General features: G+C 41.7%; 1 long non-coding RNA gene across 1 annotated transcript; it reads right to left on the bottom strand.

Moving 5' to 3' along the window:
• Nucleotides 1-2,653: 2,653 nt before the first annotated feature.
• LOC135473911 (uncharacterized) lies at nt 2,654-14,577 on the bottom strand. The gene is made up of 4 exons (XR_010444604.1): nt 14,376-14,577; nt 7,177-7,245; nt 4,852-4,946; nt 2,654-2,935 (listed from the first exon to the last, which is right to left on the bottom strand). It is a non-coding gene; the product is annotated as an uncharacterized LOC135473911 (long non-coding RNA).
• Between the last annotated feature and the right edge of the window lie 2,389 nt (nt 14,578-16,966).

Raw genomic sequence — 16,966 nt, 5'->3', positions numbered from 1 at the left:
ATCCTTTGCACGGAAATATTCATTTTAGGACACGGAGAGAATACGTGTACAATGAACAAAATTGATTTATTTATTTATTTGTTTTGTGTTTTACGCCGCACTCAAAATATTTCCTCAGTTGGTTAGTACGCTAGCACAGCGTAATGACCCAGGGGCTTCTCACCAATACGGTCGGTGTGAGTTCAAATCCAGCTCATGCTGACTTCCTCTCCAGCAGTACGTGAGAAGGTCTGCCTGCAAGCTGCGGATGGTCGTGGGTTTCCCTCGGGCTCTGCCTGGTTTCCTCCCACCATAATGATGGCCGCCCTCGTATAAGTGCAATATCCTTGAGTACGGCGAAAAACACCAAATAAATAAATAAATAAATAAATGAATAAATCAAAATATTTCACTCATATGACGGCGGCTAACATTATGGTTTTAGGGAACCGGGCAGAGCGCGGGGGAAACCCACGACCATCCGCAGGTTGTGGGAAGACCTTCTCACGTACGGCTGGAGAGGAAGTTAGCATGAGCTGGATTTCTTCACAAGGACTACATTGGGTGAGGCTCCTGTGTCATTGCACCGCGCTGGAACGTTAACCACCTCGGCCACAACTTGCTGCAAAACCATTAAGACTTATAGGCATTATAGGCGATAGTTGTGAGAGAATTAGCTTCCGGCTATACCTACAGTGAATCATGGCTGGCTGACACCTTTTAAAGTAATCTACTTCAGCCAAACTATTATTCTAATTGTACGTGACAATACATAAAGAAACCGTGTTTGTTGTGCAAGGGTTTAACCCATGACGACATCTAGAACATGTCGTTTTGTGATACATTGTGCAGGCAGATGTTTCTACACATGTGAAATGGCCGATAACTGTTTTAAGGACAGTAGCTCTCATAACTGCTGTAAACCACGTAATTATTTACCTTGGCACTTTTGCAAATTTTGGTTATTGCTCACAAACACAATGAGGCTAAAACTTTCAGATGCTCCATATTACTGAGATAAAAATTTGCCTATTGTCTTAGGTGTCAAATGACTTCTGAACTTTTCTTTACAGGAAATTCAAAAGTTTAATACACAAATAAAAACATAACATTTAATGGCGATTAATTACCAGATATACACTGAGGGAAATGATTTGGTGTCCGTAATCATTTGGTGCATCGGAAGCAAGCGAGAGTCATTTGAGTTCCGGATACCTTCCACTTTGTTTACGCAACACAAACCTTGGATAATTACATGCCACAGTTTCCATTACATTTCTGGAAGCTTGTTTGAAACAAAATAAACCTCGCTAAATTTTCGTAATATTTTCGAAACGGTTTTTCTGAATATGTAAGTTTGCATGCCTTATTGGGAACATTTTGTAAACCGTGGACAGGTGCATTCAACAGCCTCCAATTTCGTTACTGCAATACACAATCTGAAAGCACACACACACACACACACACACAAGCACGACGCACACACACATGCAGTCGAGTGAATCAAGGGAGATAAGTCCTCCAGCACAAGTGACAATGGACCTAAACTAAGTCCCAAAAAGGGTTTTAATGCCTTGACTGCTCATAATTCGTGAAGGTGAGATTGAAGATCTCGTCGGACAAACGAGAGATCAAAACTGTTTAGGGTTGTGAGGAGCGTCACAGGCACATTTATATTTATAAAAATGAGAGATAAACCCTAATATGGGGCGAATGCAGCTGACTTCCGTTCTCTCGCCTGAGATTATTCGAGTTGTTGTGGAATAAGGCTGAACTCACATGCACGATATATCATCACACGTTTTGCACATGAGAGACCCGACGGTTTGCGATTTTAGAGTACCTTCTGAATCAACTGTGGTGGAGGTTAGTAATTTCAGAGCGCCTTCTGAATCAACCGTGGTGGAGGTGTGCAATATCGGAGTGCCTTCTGATTGATTTGTTTCATTGTTTTTAACGCCATACGCAAAAATATTTCATTTATACTGATAATAAATTTGAAGTGCCCGGAGTGAGCCACTGATTTTTGCAAAGTTACGTTAGGTAAACAGATATGCACGTCATACTGATGGATGACAGTGCAAATCGTGACACGAACGCCGTCGACCTCTTCCTGTCACCCATGTTCCGTGAACGATGAGAGCAAGATAATCTACAAATTCCCTGTACAAGGCTGGATTGAACCCACACATGGCGTGCCTCGTAGCTGAGGTCTCACACGCGAGCAATGTCTGATTGCATGGATTTTCCCGTTAGACAAATGATGTTAATAATACGGAGCCGTAAAAGGGACATAGCGGTTTTCTAAAAGGTATAACTAAAAAGGTATATAAAGTAGGAAAATAGGACTGAATCAGGCAAAGTGAAGCAGTCAACAGTTTCAGTATGTTCTAGGCGACTAAGTGAAATCAGTTTTCAAATCGTGTACCATGCTAGAATATAAATTGTCGATAATAAAATATGTATCTTTGTTGCATCTTACATTTCATTGCATCTGTTATCCATATATACCCATTGTGCCGATCTAATTTAATACGATGAATACACGCTGCCCCTAGCCCCAGGTTAAGCGGAAATAGACACAATTATGAAACATTGCCAGATATTCTGGGCGCTCTGTTCATATTTACTTACAAGAGAATTATACTGATTGTAAAACTTAAGAAACTAAGAGTGAAGGCTTCTGATGGATTAATTTAATTTATTTGTTTATTTCATAGCTGTTTTAACTCCATAATCTTTATTTTTTAGGGTGGTGGGCAGATTTAAGGGTGAGAAAACTAGGGATAAACCACCGACCTTAGGCAAGTTACCACAAGATATTAGTTTGAAGTTAGTTCATAGTTAGTTCACGGTTTACGATTTTCACACAGGCCGCCAGTATAGCCATCAAGGCAGGTGCATTTGTTTGGAGAATTGCAGGTTCCTCCGTTGAAACAATTCGGTCTGCAAATGGCTGGAAAATAAAACGAGTCTGCAACTTTAAGAGTATAATGACGGATAAGACTTGAGTAAAATTCCACATTTACATTAGAGACAGTTAAAATGTTTGAATCTTGTTCTAGATGCGTAGTCCCCATCCCACATCCTCCGCTGTGAAGTAAAGCTCTGTACGGGCTTAGATCAACATCGACGAGATTAGCATCGTCATCAACATTAACATCGACATCAACATTAACGTCGACAAGATTAGCATAGAGAAGATTACCACAGACACCAAGATTAACATGGGTAAGATTAACTACAACAAAATTAACATCGATAAGAATAAACGCCAACATCAGATTGACATCGGCACGATTAACGTCGACAAGATTAACGTCGACATCATGATTAACATCGAAAAGATTAACGTGGACAATATTAACATAGACAAGATTAATGTAGAGAACATTTACGTTGATATCAAGATAATCATTGACAGGATTAATGTCGACAAGATTTACGGGGTGTCTGAGCAATTTCTCTCGCATTTCTATTCTGGATAAAAAGGCTATGAAGTCTGTTTATTTCTTGTGCACGTGGCAAAGTTAAATTGATCACAGCAATGGAAAGAAAAGACGTTGTCGACAATTCAAAAATGCGTTATTAGTAAAGGAAAGAGGTGTCATTTGTACCTCTGAAAATGGGTGAGACAAGTTATCAGTAAATTAAGGGTTGCCTATTAAAACATTTTTCACCATTCACATGACAGAGTAGGACTGTGTTTACCTTTGATGACAAAAGAGTATGACAAAAGAGTTCCAACTGGAAACTGCCCTATTCGAGCTCCTTTATAAATTGTATAATGCGAGAAATGGGAAATGGTCACACTTAAACGGTGAGGCCCCAGTCATCGTCATCGGCAATGGCACGTTTTTTAACGCTGAAGCAATTGTTGCGTCAAGTGCATTTATTATTCATTTATTATTACGCGTCTTCTCTCTATGTTACCATGGATCTTACGCCAGGTGCATGACGCGACTGCTTCGTAAAACGGGCATGCGATGCCATCACGTGAGGAGCGATGGCCGTAAGGTCAGAGCGCCCTTCATATCACAGGGAGGGCAAGATTATAATCCCGATTGCTGCCATGTCAAAGACTTAAACAAACTGAAAACCATTGTACATGTACGGCCCAAGCTTACCTCTCAGCATATATGTATACTGGTCGGATTGGTGTTGTTTGTGTAGGACGTGATGTTCTCAACATGACGTTCGATTCAGTCTACACCATAAAGGTTTTTTTACGCCGTACTGACGAGTATTTCACTTCTACGATGGCGGCGAGCATTATGGTGGGAGGAATACAGAACAGAACCATCCGCAGGTTCCTGCAGGCCATCTCACGAACGACCGGAGCTAAAGCCAGGTTGAGCGGGACTTGAACTCAGAGCGATCGCATTGGTGAGAGGCTCCTGGGTCACAACGCTGCGCTAGCAGGCTATAAAAAGGTTGGCATGTAAGGCCACACCGTGCTGATCTCACCAGAGATGTTAAAAACTGTGTCTACTTAACAGACGGCGTATTCACTTCATGCACCACCATGAAATTGCATGCATTCTAGAAACAGTTCTCGTATATTTTACTATGTGGATCCTCGAAATTACCCCACATAAATGAATAAATATTTAGCTTGTTGCCTTTGTTAAACTGACTGATTTATTTGATCGTATTTATATTTGTAGTATAGAATTCAACTAGCGATGCCATTGGTACAGGATTCCTCATAGAAGACGCATGTAATTGTTAGTAAAGAGATCAAAATCAACAGCAAGTAAATACCACTATAATGTAAATAAGAAGAAATAAGAGATACCTGTTGAATAACAGCGACAAGCAGCTAACAACATCATTCTAAATAATTATTATTATTATTTTTGTTTTACTTACGCGTATCGCAGTGATTGCCTCTTTGACTCCATCCAAAACAGCATTCTTGTTGAACGTAGTACTGACTCACGCTTATCGTTCGATACCACATGCACCTTTAAAAAAAAAATCATCAATTCTATAGCAAAGAACACAAATTTAACAAATCTTTGCTGTAATTCCAATATGCAGTTTGAATTCCTTGTATTTGCTAGAATTTGTAATAAAACAATAAATCCAATAAAGTCCTGTCCACCCTTCCCCATAGGCCTACTACCCTTCTGTCAACCCTTCCCCATACTCTCCTGTCCACCCTCTTGTCCTAGCTTTCCTATACTGTCCTCCTGTCTACCCTTCCCCTTACTGTCCTCCTGTCCAACCTTCCCCATTCTGAACTCCTGGTCACCGTTTTCCAAACTGCCCTCCAATGCCCATACTGCCCTCCTGTCCATTTTTCCCCATACTGCTCTCCTGTCCACCCTTCTCCATACTGTCCTTCTGTCCACCATTGCCCATACTGCCCTCCTGTCAACTTTTCCCATACTCTCCTGTCCACCCTCTTGTCCTAGCTTTCCTATACTGTCCTCCTGACTACCCTTCCCTTACTGTCCTCATGTCCAACCTTCCCCATTCTGAACTCCTGGTCACCGTTTTCCAAACTGCCCTCCAATGCCCATACTGCCCTCCTGTTCACCTTTCCCCATACTGCTCTCCTGTTCCCCCTTCCCCATTCTGCCCTCCTGTCCATCCTTCCCATACTGCTCTTTTGTCCACCCTTCTCCATACTGTCCTTCTGTCCACCATTGCCCATACTGTCCTGCTCTCCACCAATGCCCATACTGCCCTCCTGTCAACTTTTCCCATACTGCCCTATTGTCCACCTTTCCCCATACTGCCCTCCTGTTCACCCTTCCCCATACTGCCCTCCTGTCCACCCTTTCCCATACTGCCCTCTTGTCCGCCCTTCCCCATACCGCCCTCTTGTCCACCCTTACCCATACTGCCCTCCTGTCCACCTTTCCCCATACTGCCCTCCTGTCCACCCTTCCCCATACTGCCCTCCTGTCCACCCTTCCCCATACTGCCCTCCTGTCCACCCTTTCCCATACTGCCCTCTTGTCCGCCCTTCCCCATACCGCCCTCTTGTCCACCCTTACCCATACTGCCCTCCTGTCCACCTTTCCCCATACTGCCCTCCTGTCCACCCTTCCCATACTGCCCTCCTGTCCACCCTTCTCCATACTGTCCTTCTGTCCACCATTGCGAATACGCCCCTCCTCTCCACCATTGCCCATACTGCCCTCTTGTCCACCCTTCCCCATACTGCCCTCCTGTCCACTCTTACCCATAATGCCCTTATGTCCATCATTGTCCATACTGCCCTCATGTCCACCCATCCCCATACTGTCCTTTAGTCCTAGATTTCCCATGCTGTCCTCCTGTCTACCCTTCCCCATACTGTCCTCGTGTCCACCCTCCCAAAACTGCCCTCCTGGTCACCTTTTCCCATGCTGTCCGCTTACCCTAGCTTCCCCATACTGTCCTCTTGACCTCGCTTCCCCATACTGTCCTCTTCTCCACCCATCCCCATACTACCCTCCTGTCCACCCTTCCCCACACTGCCCTCCTGGCCACCGTCCCCCATACTGTCCTCCTCTTTACCCTTGCCTATACTGCCCTCCTGTTCACCCATCCCCACACTACCTCCTGTCCACCCTTCCCCATACCGTCCTCCTGTCCAGCCTCTTCCATATTGTCCTCCTCTCCACCCATTCCCACACTACCCTCCTCTCCACCCTTTCCCATGCTGTCCTCCTGTTAACCCATCCCCATACTGCCCTCCTGGCCACCCATTCCCACACTACCCTCCTCTCCACCCTTTCCCATACTGTCCTCCTGTCCACCCTTTCCCATACTTCCCTCCTGTCCACCTATCCCCATACTGTCCTTCAGTCCACCCTTCCTCATACTGTCCTCCTGTTAACCTTCCCCCATACTGTCCTCCCGTCCACCCATCCCCATACTGCCCTCCTGGGCACCCTCCCCCATACTACCCTCATGTCTACCCTTCCCCATACTGTTCACTTGTCCTAGCTTTCCCAAACTGTCCTTCAATGCACCCTTCCATCTCATCCGCATACTGCCTTCCTGTCCACTCTTTCCAATACTGCCCTTCTCTCCACCCTTCCTCATACTGCCCTGTAGTCATCTCTATCCCATACTGCCCTTCCTTCGACCTCCCCAAGCTGGCACTGTTCATCTTTCGGCCTTATTTTCTGTTTTGACTGCACACGGCATACAGAATCACGTTGGCTTTGTACATGTATTTTGCTGGGACTGCCTCACCTAGACCACCATCGGTACATACAGATCCGCCTCTGTACGCGTCTATCTGCTACCCGTGTACAAACGTTCCTGTAACCATAGAAAACCACACATACTTAACTCGGTGATAGGATAGCTTGACAGATGGACTGACAAATTAACTTATTTAGGGATTCGTGGACTGACTGATTGATTGGCTTACAGACTGACTAAATGCTTCTCTTTTAATTGGACAACATAGGACACGTCTATACATCGAGCTTTTGCAGGAAAAATTCGTTGCATGGTTACTCACTGACTGGACACGGAAATACATGGAGTGAGCTTGGGTTTTAAGTCGTACTTTTTCTCTTTTTAATGTCTCATGTGTGACCCGACTCAGGATCGGAAATATATGGTTCTAGTGACGTCTCACCAATTATAAGAGTTATTGACACGATATGCTTCAGGATCCTATCACCGAGTAAGAATGTAACTTGTAGTGATTAGTTACTGAAGATTGATTGACTGATTGATTGGTTTTTTAGACTGAATTGTTAATTAATAATTGATCGATTGAGCTGTCAGTATATGAATATTAAATAATTTCCCAGCTGGGTGATTTATTGATTTATACTTAGTATTTAGGACCGTTAATCTTACTCAGTTTCTTAGGTGATAGGTTTAATGCTGATAACAATATTGAGTAACACTTTCCAGTAAGACGACAGAATGTATGAACTTCGAATAGCAAGACATGAGCGAAGCGTTCGGATTTCCTGGAGACTATAACAATATCGCCTCGTGGCCTGATGCAGAGATGAGAATATACTATAATAAAACCAACATATAACTTTGGAAGACCTATGCTTCACTCGCTTTCTCATATGGCGTGGTTTAATAACCCACAGCTCGAGAACTCGAGAACGCCACAATAGCTGAAACGCGTGAGATTATAATGTTTTCTTGTTTTCTCTTGTCTCTTATTCTCAAAATGTACCTTGCATTGACACTACTTTGGGGGCCTTAAAATCCAGATATTTCTTCAGACTACTTTGCTTAGCGTATAGTGTCTGGCAGTGCACAAGCCGTCATAACGCTCACAAACTATTACGCGCACACGGATTTCCTTCTAAATATAGCATATTTCAAAATAGTTGACCACCGCAGAAGACAGGAACATTGGGCAAAAAAAAATAAATAAATAAATAAATAAATAAATAAATGAAAGAAAATAAGCAAAGAAAATAAAATAAAACAAAGACTCGAAAAACGGTGAAAATATTATTTATACAACATCAAGTAAGTATAGCTGGGTTTTCAAAGCACAGATGCTATCTGAATGCAAGAACTGTAACCTTTATATAAACATCATCTCAGAGCTGACAAGTGGCATTTTGAAATTGAGTATAGCAGCTGTAAAGTGCGCTAAAAAAATCAGGTCAACCACCAGTTTCAGAAGTGAAGAAGTGATTTAATTACATGTGGATGACTTCTTTAAATTCTTTAAAGCCTCTGTGAGTTCTTGAAAGAATTTGTCAACAAAGTTAATGGGAAGATGATCCGTGGCAGAAACTGAGGTGGAAATTGTGTGTGAAATTCTGTAAAACAAACAGATCATTCTGCACTGTAGAAGATGATGGGACAGCTGCGTTAATTTCTGTGTATGTACTGGGTTGGGGAGGAAGAGTTACGCTCGGAGCGGAAAGCTGGTGCATTTGAAATGATGTGGCTCATCTTTTCCTGCATACCATGAGAAGTAACAGCGTAATTATTTATACTTGCAGCATTTTTGTGGCCAATGAGTTGCATAATAGTCGTGGGAGCTACGCCAGCATGAAGGAGACGGGTACATGCTGTTTTGCGCGCACTGTGGTTTGTCAAACGGCCATGTAAGTCCGATCGTTTTACCATGGTTTTCTTAATTGATTTTAGGGTGTGCTCTCCCATTGGTTAGCATTTGTACCATACATTACAGCAAGCTTTTCTTTTGTTATTGATGCCGAGGTAAAATGGACTGTTGGCTGTGCACATTTTTGGTGGCTTGTGGTCCTTGTAGACTTTGTACGCATCTACCCGGTAGTCATATAGGTGGACATCGACAGCTATCAGCATTTTGACGCCAAAAATCACGAAGCAGACGACACAAAAAATGACGAATGTATTTGCATATAACCTTTTAGCCCATAATGTTGCTTGTAGACAGTGTAGAAAAAATTTTATTAGTTTTTCTGGGTCTTAATTTTAGGGAGAATAAATCGCATGTTCGTGTAAGTAGGTCAGCACTGCAAGGAAATCCCCGTCAAGGACCGCAGGGCTTTCCCAGGGAAAGGTCACTCAGTGCGAAAGTAGTTCCGCGCGTGCAAAATGTTCAGAGGATGGTGATACGAAAAAATATCAGGGGGCTCTGTATCAGGCGGGCAGTAGCATAGGTTTATGACAAAGGCATTAAGCAACCTACTCACGTGTCTGCGGGATGATTTGATTTGATCGCTGTTTTAAAAGAAATGAAAAAAAAACAAAAACAGTTTACCTTTAGTTATTTAGGACAAGAGATATAGGCCTAAACTGGTTAAAGCCGCCTTAACCAACTTTTTACTAAGGCGCTTTACTGATAACAGGAAATTTTAAGGGCAGCGTATGGGATACACCTTGACCTCGGTAAAGTTGGTGCAAGATTCCAACACAACATTCAACACCATATTCGCCAGAATGCAGCTGGTGCAGCTGCAAATATGGAGCTGAATTTTGTGATGCAATATTGTGTCAATTTTACTTTGCCAAAGAACATTTAGCTGGTCACAGACACATCTCGTGCACGAATGTGCTACTTAGTTAACAGTCCGTCCAAAGTGACACAAATTTCAATCTTACTGAAAACATAAGATATATTTTCACATTTCGAACGAGTTTAATGCCCAAAATACCTTTTTGAAATGTTGTGTTCTTTTACATATAACCGGCCTTGGGGGTACATTTCTATGGTCAGTTAACTGGCAGTCAAAATCCTAAAGGCTCTGAAGTAAATATGGATCAAATCAGCAACTGGCGACAGTGTCAAAGGGCATTTCGTTTACAACATAACTCAGACATCACATGCATATAAAGGTCCAGAGTTGTGGTCAGGAAATCAGGAGTCACAACAGATGCAACGCAAGTCGGAGAGGACAGCATCCTTGTTTACTCTTACTCTTAGACTGCCGCCAACATGCCTAGGTATCGAAAATGTCCTCAAAAACTCATTTTACGAGGAAGATACCTGACTGAAAGGTATAATTTTATAGACAGAAAACATACAATACAAGTCACCGACGCTCTGGAAAGGCGATAAAACGACAGTATGTTGATCAATGGTAATGTTCAACGCAATCTCAAACCGTCTCGAGCTTGTTATGGTGTCAAAAATGTCTTCATTAAAGTGCAATAGACTTATTTTATAACTAACCATATAGTACAATTTTAAGGTTAGAAAACATACAGTGTAAGGCGCAGACGCCCTAAAAAGGGGATTAAAAGACAGTATGCTGTTCATTCATAAAATCGTAAAAAACGATGAACTATGTGGTAAATGCATGGTTCGTGCCCTTTGCAAATCATCCGATTTATAAAAATACGTACGTGATTGCATGAACCAACACGATACTACTACTAAGTTTCGAACTTTTCGAAATTTTTAAATTATATTTATTTATTATGATGGGATTTCCCTGAAGAAAAGGCCTTCCAGTTTGCTTTTGACACTACTTTTGTGGTCCTAAAAAGCAAAAACCATAAATCACATCAGTCAGTTTTATCACAGGCACGTAATATAGCAATTGTGCTTTAGACTCAAATACAGCACGTGTCGGGTCACACCTAATACCCTGAAAGAGAAAGTTGTAGCTTCCTCCCTTGGCGTTCAGCATCACAGGGATATTGCAACGGCTGGTTGACCTGTGTGAGTATAATGGCTCGTGTGGAGCGGCTTACTTGGCTTCTGTAAGTCGTCTCAGTGAAACAGCACCACATAAAAGAGCGGTGGAAAATTGTCCTGCAACAAGGAGGCACATTACACGTTCATGCACTCTACGGACATCTTCATCGTCTATGACTGAAAAATGCTGAAGTACGACGTTAAACCTTAAGCACTCACTCAGTAGTTTTGGATGTTGGGCTGAACGGGGACTTCCGCCTGAGTGAAACGCAGACAGAGAAAAAGGGCAAACATTTATAATGTTTCTAATTTAAAGCTTTGCAGCTTCATAGAAGTCTGTAGAGGAAGTCGTATTTACGTGTACAACACAGTCAGACTGAAGAAGTTATTTTTGTCAAAATTCCAGTATTCGCTAATCAAATCAAATTTCCCTATTTAGTGCAAGAATGGATCAAACTTCAGTAAATGTCAGACTATTTACAGAGCGAAATTCATTCTAAGTTTGAAGAAGTTATCAAGTTATGCGGCGTCTAGTTTTATTTCATTAAGTTAAGGAACTTTGGTTCAGGTAGAGATTTTGAATGGTAAGAAAAGATTGAATTTAAACATCCAGGCGCATGACATGGACAAACCGTCGAGTTACCTGGAAACTATAACAATGGGACGACATAAAATTATAGAAATATAAAAGTATGGTATTATGAGATATATACAGAGCAAATACGTATCGCGAGTTTAATGCTTTTTATTGCCACATAAACTATTCATATATTAATATAGAATAATGTATAGTTCATTTATTCTGTTGTTGTGTCCTTCAATATATGGAATACCACACAGTGTTTCCGTTAATCGAACGTTTTCGTTTCAATGATGTAAGGCGTTACAGTTACGTGCACTGGTATACATGACTTTGGGATATACCTTTTTTACCTGCTGTCAATTACATTATCATATACGTGTAGCTAATAACATGCCATGGTAATATGTATACACGTGTTGCTAATAACAGGCCGTTGCAATGTTCATACACGGGTAGCTAATAACATGCCGTTACAGTGTTCACACACGTGTAGCTAATAACCTGCCGTTACAATATGTCTTTTTGTGTAGTGAATTTTCTGCCGTTTTAATGTATGTATGCGGATGCAGTTAATTACATTCCGTTGCTATACCTGTTGGTAATTTCATGTCGTTACAATATGTCTTTACGTGCAGTCGATTACAATATCACATACCTGTGGCTGGTAGTATGTCGTTGAAATATGCATGTACGTGTAGCTACTTGAAGTAATTATTTACACCTATATAAGCATGTTGCATGTACGTGTGGCATATTGCATGCCGTTGCTTAAAAGCTGTTTTTATTCACCGTTACACAAGTTAGTGGGGGTACGTAATATTCAACCTTCTGCTGGAGAGGAAAAACTGAAAATTAAAATTATACAAAAAGTCTGGGAAGTAAGACCATGGATGACTCTTTGTTGATCGCCTAGACTTAAGATTGACACGATGTTATTGCTGTATTATACAGGGAAGTGGACATATTACTCAGGTGTGTCTGGTCAAATCATGTGAGCATGCGTGTAAGTTACATATACCTATACAGAGACTATCTCTGCGATCTACAGATGTATGTATACCGAAGTTCGTGGATTGTATTTCGATTTGCGCATGCGCGTCACCGACGTGCTTTGATTTTCCAGGACTTGTCCCACTGAAAAGGCTTTTTGTGCATTGTGCTCTGCTTTTTTGGTATGTTTGCACGGCGTATGACCTTATACATGCGATGTTTAAACCTACATATCAACACGGCTTATATTACAAAATAGAAATTCTGTGATGCATACAGTCTGTGGTGAGAGTGAAAACCCTAGTCTACGATTGATATGTACAGATCTCTGTCCCTCAACGGGGATACTTATTTCTTTAAATTTTGTGAAGAGTGTCGAAGGGTATTCAAATATTTAAATTCTATGGTGGGCATTATGGACCATTCCGACAGTATCGAGGAACTCTGACGTCATATCAGCTCTATGGTGGGGTTTATGAGCCATACTGACAGTATCTAGGATCTCTGACGTCACATCAGCTCTATGGTGGTGTTTATGAGCCATACTGACAGTATCTAGGAACTCTGATGTCATATCACATCTATGGTGGGGTTTATGAGCCATAGTGACAGTATCTAGGACCTCTGACGTCTCATCACCTTTTTTTGTCCTTATGTTGACCAGAAGGACAGAATTTTTGAAAACATTATTTCAGTAGTCTTTCACTCTTGGGTAGAAAGACTTATTCCGATATTCATTGTCGGGATTAGAGTTAGAAAATCTTCCTCTGACTTCAGAGTTCCTATACATAAAGCCCACCTTAGAATTCAAACGGTTGAACTCTTTTACCTCTCTTCAACAATATATAAAAAATAAATGAAAGTATATTTATGCTTAGTTTCAAGTGGTCTATCAAGTGATGCCTACTTCGATTTTACAGGTCTTTTCCTTTAACGCCATACTGAAGAATTGTTAATTTATATACGATATAGGTCACCTTAATGAGTGGAGGAAACCAAAGTTGCTAGAGTAAACTACCGCCTTTCGGCAAGTTACTGATGAATTTTCTCACATGTGACAAATACAGATTTATACAAGTTCTTAGTCTATATCAAAGAAAGTAAAGCGCGACACACACTGGATCCAACCTAACTCAACTCAACTCGACCCTCGACAGTCGAGTTGAGTCAAATTGAGCTGGGCCTTAAGTTCTCGTGTATGCTGAAGCCTTGTTTTCTGACAGTCATGGATACTTTATCAAAATGGCGGCGGCAGAATGTCCATGGCCTCTATAAGGTACCCATACATATATACCTACCGCTTACTCAAAACCTGAACATTATATTTTAGTAAAATTTTAACTCGATCAAAACTGTTTGTAATAAGCGCTAATTTTAACGAGTAACAAAGAAGGTAAACAAAACGGTTGGGGGTTTATGCAAAAAATAAAAAATACGTGCAGAAATATATACCTTACAATTTCCCTCCCCTTTCTCCCCCGGTCCCCTCTATAGACTACACACTCAACCCGATCGCTGCGTCGGGTCTTAAGCGCTCATATATGCGAAATATTGACGCGACTCAACTGGAGTTGTAGTCCAGTCAGTGTATGCTGGTTTAAACCAAAGTCGTATTGGCATCAGTGATTGGCACCAACTGCGAACGACCAGTTCAGTTGATTTTAACTTGATCAAACACATTTGGGATAACTTGGAGTTATTTCAGCGTAGAAAAAATATAACGGAAAATTAGACAATCACAAACTGCATACTTACGGCCCACTCAAAGCTAGAACATCGCCAAGATTGTAACTGACGAACAGCACTGCAGCTAGCGTAGGTAGAATTGTTAAGCTCATTTTTACGACAGATATCAAAATCTGTATTCGTAAATTTTAGCGCACAAAACTTCGGTAAGATGTCTAAACTATCGTCCACTTCTTATACTGTGGTCTACGAGGAACGATGCATAATAGATATGAATTTAAGTCCCAAGCAGTTTCGTGTAGCGTGCACACCCCCGAGATGTGTCGTACGGGGCTAACTTTATGCAGCGAATGTGAACAAGTCAAAGCTGATTCAGAACTTATGTACTTTAAAAATGCAAATAATACCAACCATTATACAGTGGGGTTTTTTTTTTTGTTTGTTTGTTTGTTTTTTGCTTGTTTCGATTTACCTAATATTGTTTCCGTATAACTACGGCAGTATGATCCAAGGGGGTGTTCTCGTCTCTTGTAACAGCGAATTCTCCAACACGGAAGTTGCACCTTTAACCATGTCAATTATTCTCTTTTGTGTGCTACGTAAATATATAAGCTAACGTTTTCCACGAGCTAAATGGGTCATCTTTTGTGGCAATATCGCCTGTATAACAACCGAAGAAAGCACTCTACCAAGGTAAAGCGTCTGCGCATGCCAAAATCTCTCCTCTTTGTCGTGATTTTTTTTGTCGTGGCATGAGCCCCACACGCTAAAAAGTTAACGTGTACCTACTGAGGAAATTTCCCCAGTTTCCATACTGTCACGGTGATGTATCATAGTTTGGGGGAATGATTGAGCTGTAACATGACTGTTTAATCTCTATACATCTGATGCTATGTGGGAAGCTACAAATCTGTTTTAATAGAGTTCAGCACCGTACTCAGCGAAGTACACATGAATTTGTCAGTTAAGCGATGGTGGTCAGGTTTAACAGTGGAAGAAAGCGATAAACCACCACTCTTCACCGAAACTGCTTACAAATCCTCTGACTTCAGGCTGCAGCACGGGCCCCTGTGGCTGAGGTGGGTAGCAAACCAGCGCGGCGCAAAAATCAAGGACCCTGGCTTCCTGTCCACCCGCATGTGGGAAGGTCTTCCAGCAACCTGAGGATGTCCGTGTGTTTCTTCCTCTCACCATAATGCTGGCCGCCGTCGAATAAGTGAAGCATTCTCGAAGCACGGCGTAAAACACCAATCAAATAAATAAATATGAAATTAAAGCTGGATATTTAGAGCTGATTAGAGCTGGACAACTTCATTGGTCATGGGGGGCCTCCGTGGCTCAGTCGGTTAAAGCGCTAGCGCAGCGTAATGACCCAGGAGTCTCTCACCAATGCGGTCGCTGTGAGTTCAAGTCCAGCCCATGCTGGCTTCCTCTCCGGCCGTACGTGGGAAGGTTTGTCAGCAACCTGCGGATGGTCGTGGGTTTCCCCCGGGCTCTGCCCGGTTTCCACACACCATAATGCTGGCCGCCGTCGTATAAGTGAAATATTCTTGAGTACGGCGTAAAACAACAATCAAAAAAAACAAAAATCATTGGTCATGATCGATTGGATGCCCCGATTACAACGCTCTAAACTAAGTGAGCCAACAAGGGTCGCTATGTGGACTACATGAAGATGGAAACAAAAGACACGATTGGCCTGCAAGCAATGTCATACACTGAGAACGCTTTGTGTTCTTGGGCAGCGGAGCAACTATACAGAAGTATTCCAAGAACTTCAACTTAAACAAAAAAGGAAGGTTAGTGTATGGTAAGCGTTATGATGGAACACCGGACTGACTTTATCTGTCGTGAGGCTGCTGCTCCAGTTGGCTGAATTATTAAAGTTATAAGATAGAAAGTATGGGGTTAACACCACGGCTGAATGTAATGTAAATGTAAATGTAAGTAACTCTACTTTACCCCTATAAATAAAGATTGCTCAAAAATAAAAGTCATGGGAAGTTTCAGTAAAATTCTTATGTGACGTTGAATCAGACGGATATGATCAAATGATAGAATGTCGTCACGATTCGTGACTACACGCCAGCGAGAGATCACACCATGCATGTGTTCTTGGATCATGTAACTCCTGGCGTAAGTGGAAAGTGGAAATGGCAGAAAACTTTTGTTTCCATATCATGCGGTTTTATCATAAGACTGAATATTTTTCGTTTTTGTTTTTTTTTTTTGTCCCTTTCCGTTTTTGTTTTTAATGCCCCGGGCATTATTTGTACATCTTCTCCGATCACAGCCAGATATATATGGTGAAATAAATTCGATTTGTTAGGTATGGAAGTCATATCATTTTACATGTACAGAACATGCAGATCTGTATCCAGTTTCACAAAGATGTCGTACATGTACAATAATGGCACATATTGGACAGTAGTACGGTAATAGTACAAAATATCGTATGACATATGTACGATAAAAAATATGTTGCTCGCTGCATTGCAAAACTGGGCTGTGGACCATGTACACGCAGACGCCGCACTCCAATGAGGAGTGTTGAGACCGAAGTCTTTTGACGCTTACGGTACGAAAAGCCCTCCTCTCTTATGCGACTTCCCAAAATCGTTAAGCAACTGGTATAATTGGACTTTAGCGATAAGAGTTCG

Source organism: Liolophura sinensis, chromosome 8, assembly GCF_032854445.1.
Source record: "Liolophura sinensis isolate JHLJ2023 chromosome 8, CUHK_Ljap_v2, whole genome shotgun sequence".
Classification (NCBI taxonomy): Eukaryota; Metazoa; Mollusca; class Polyplacophora; order Chitonida; family Chitonidae; genus Liolophura; species Liolophura sinensis.
This window is presented reverse-complemented; position numbering and strand designations above follow the sequence as displayed.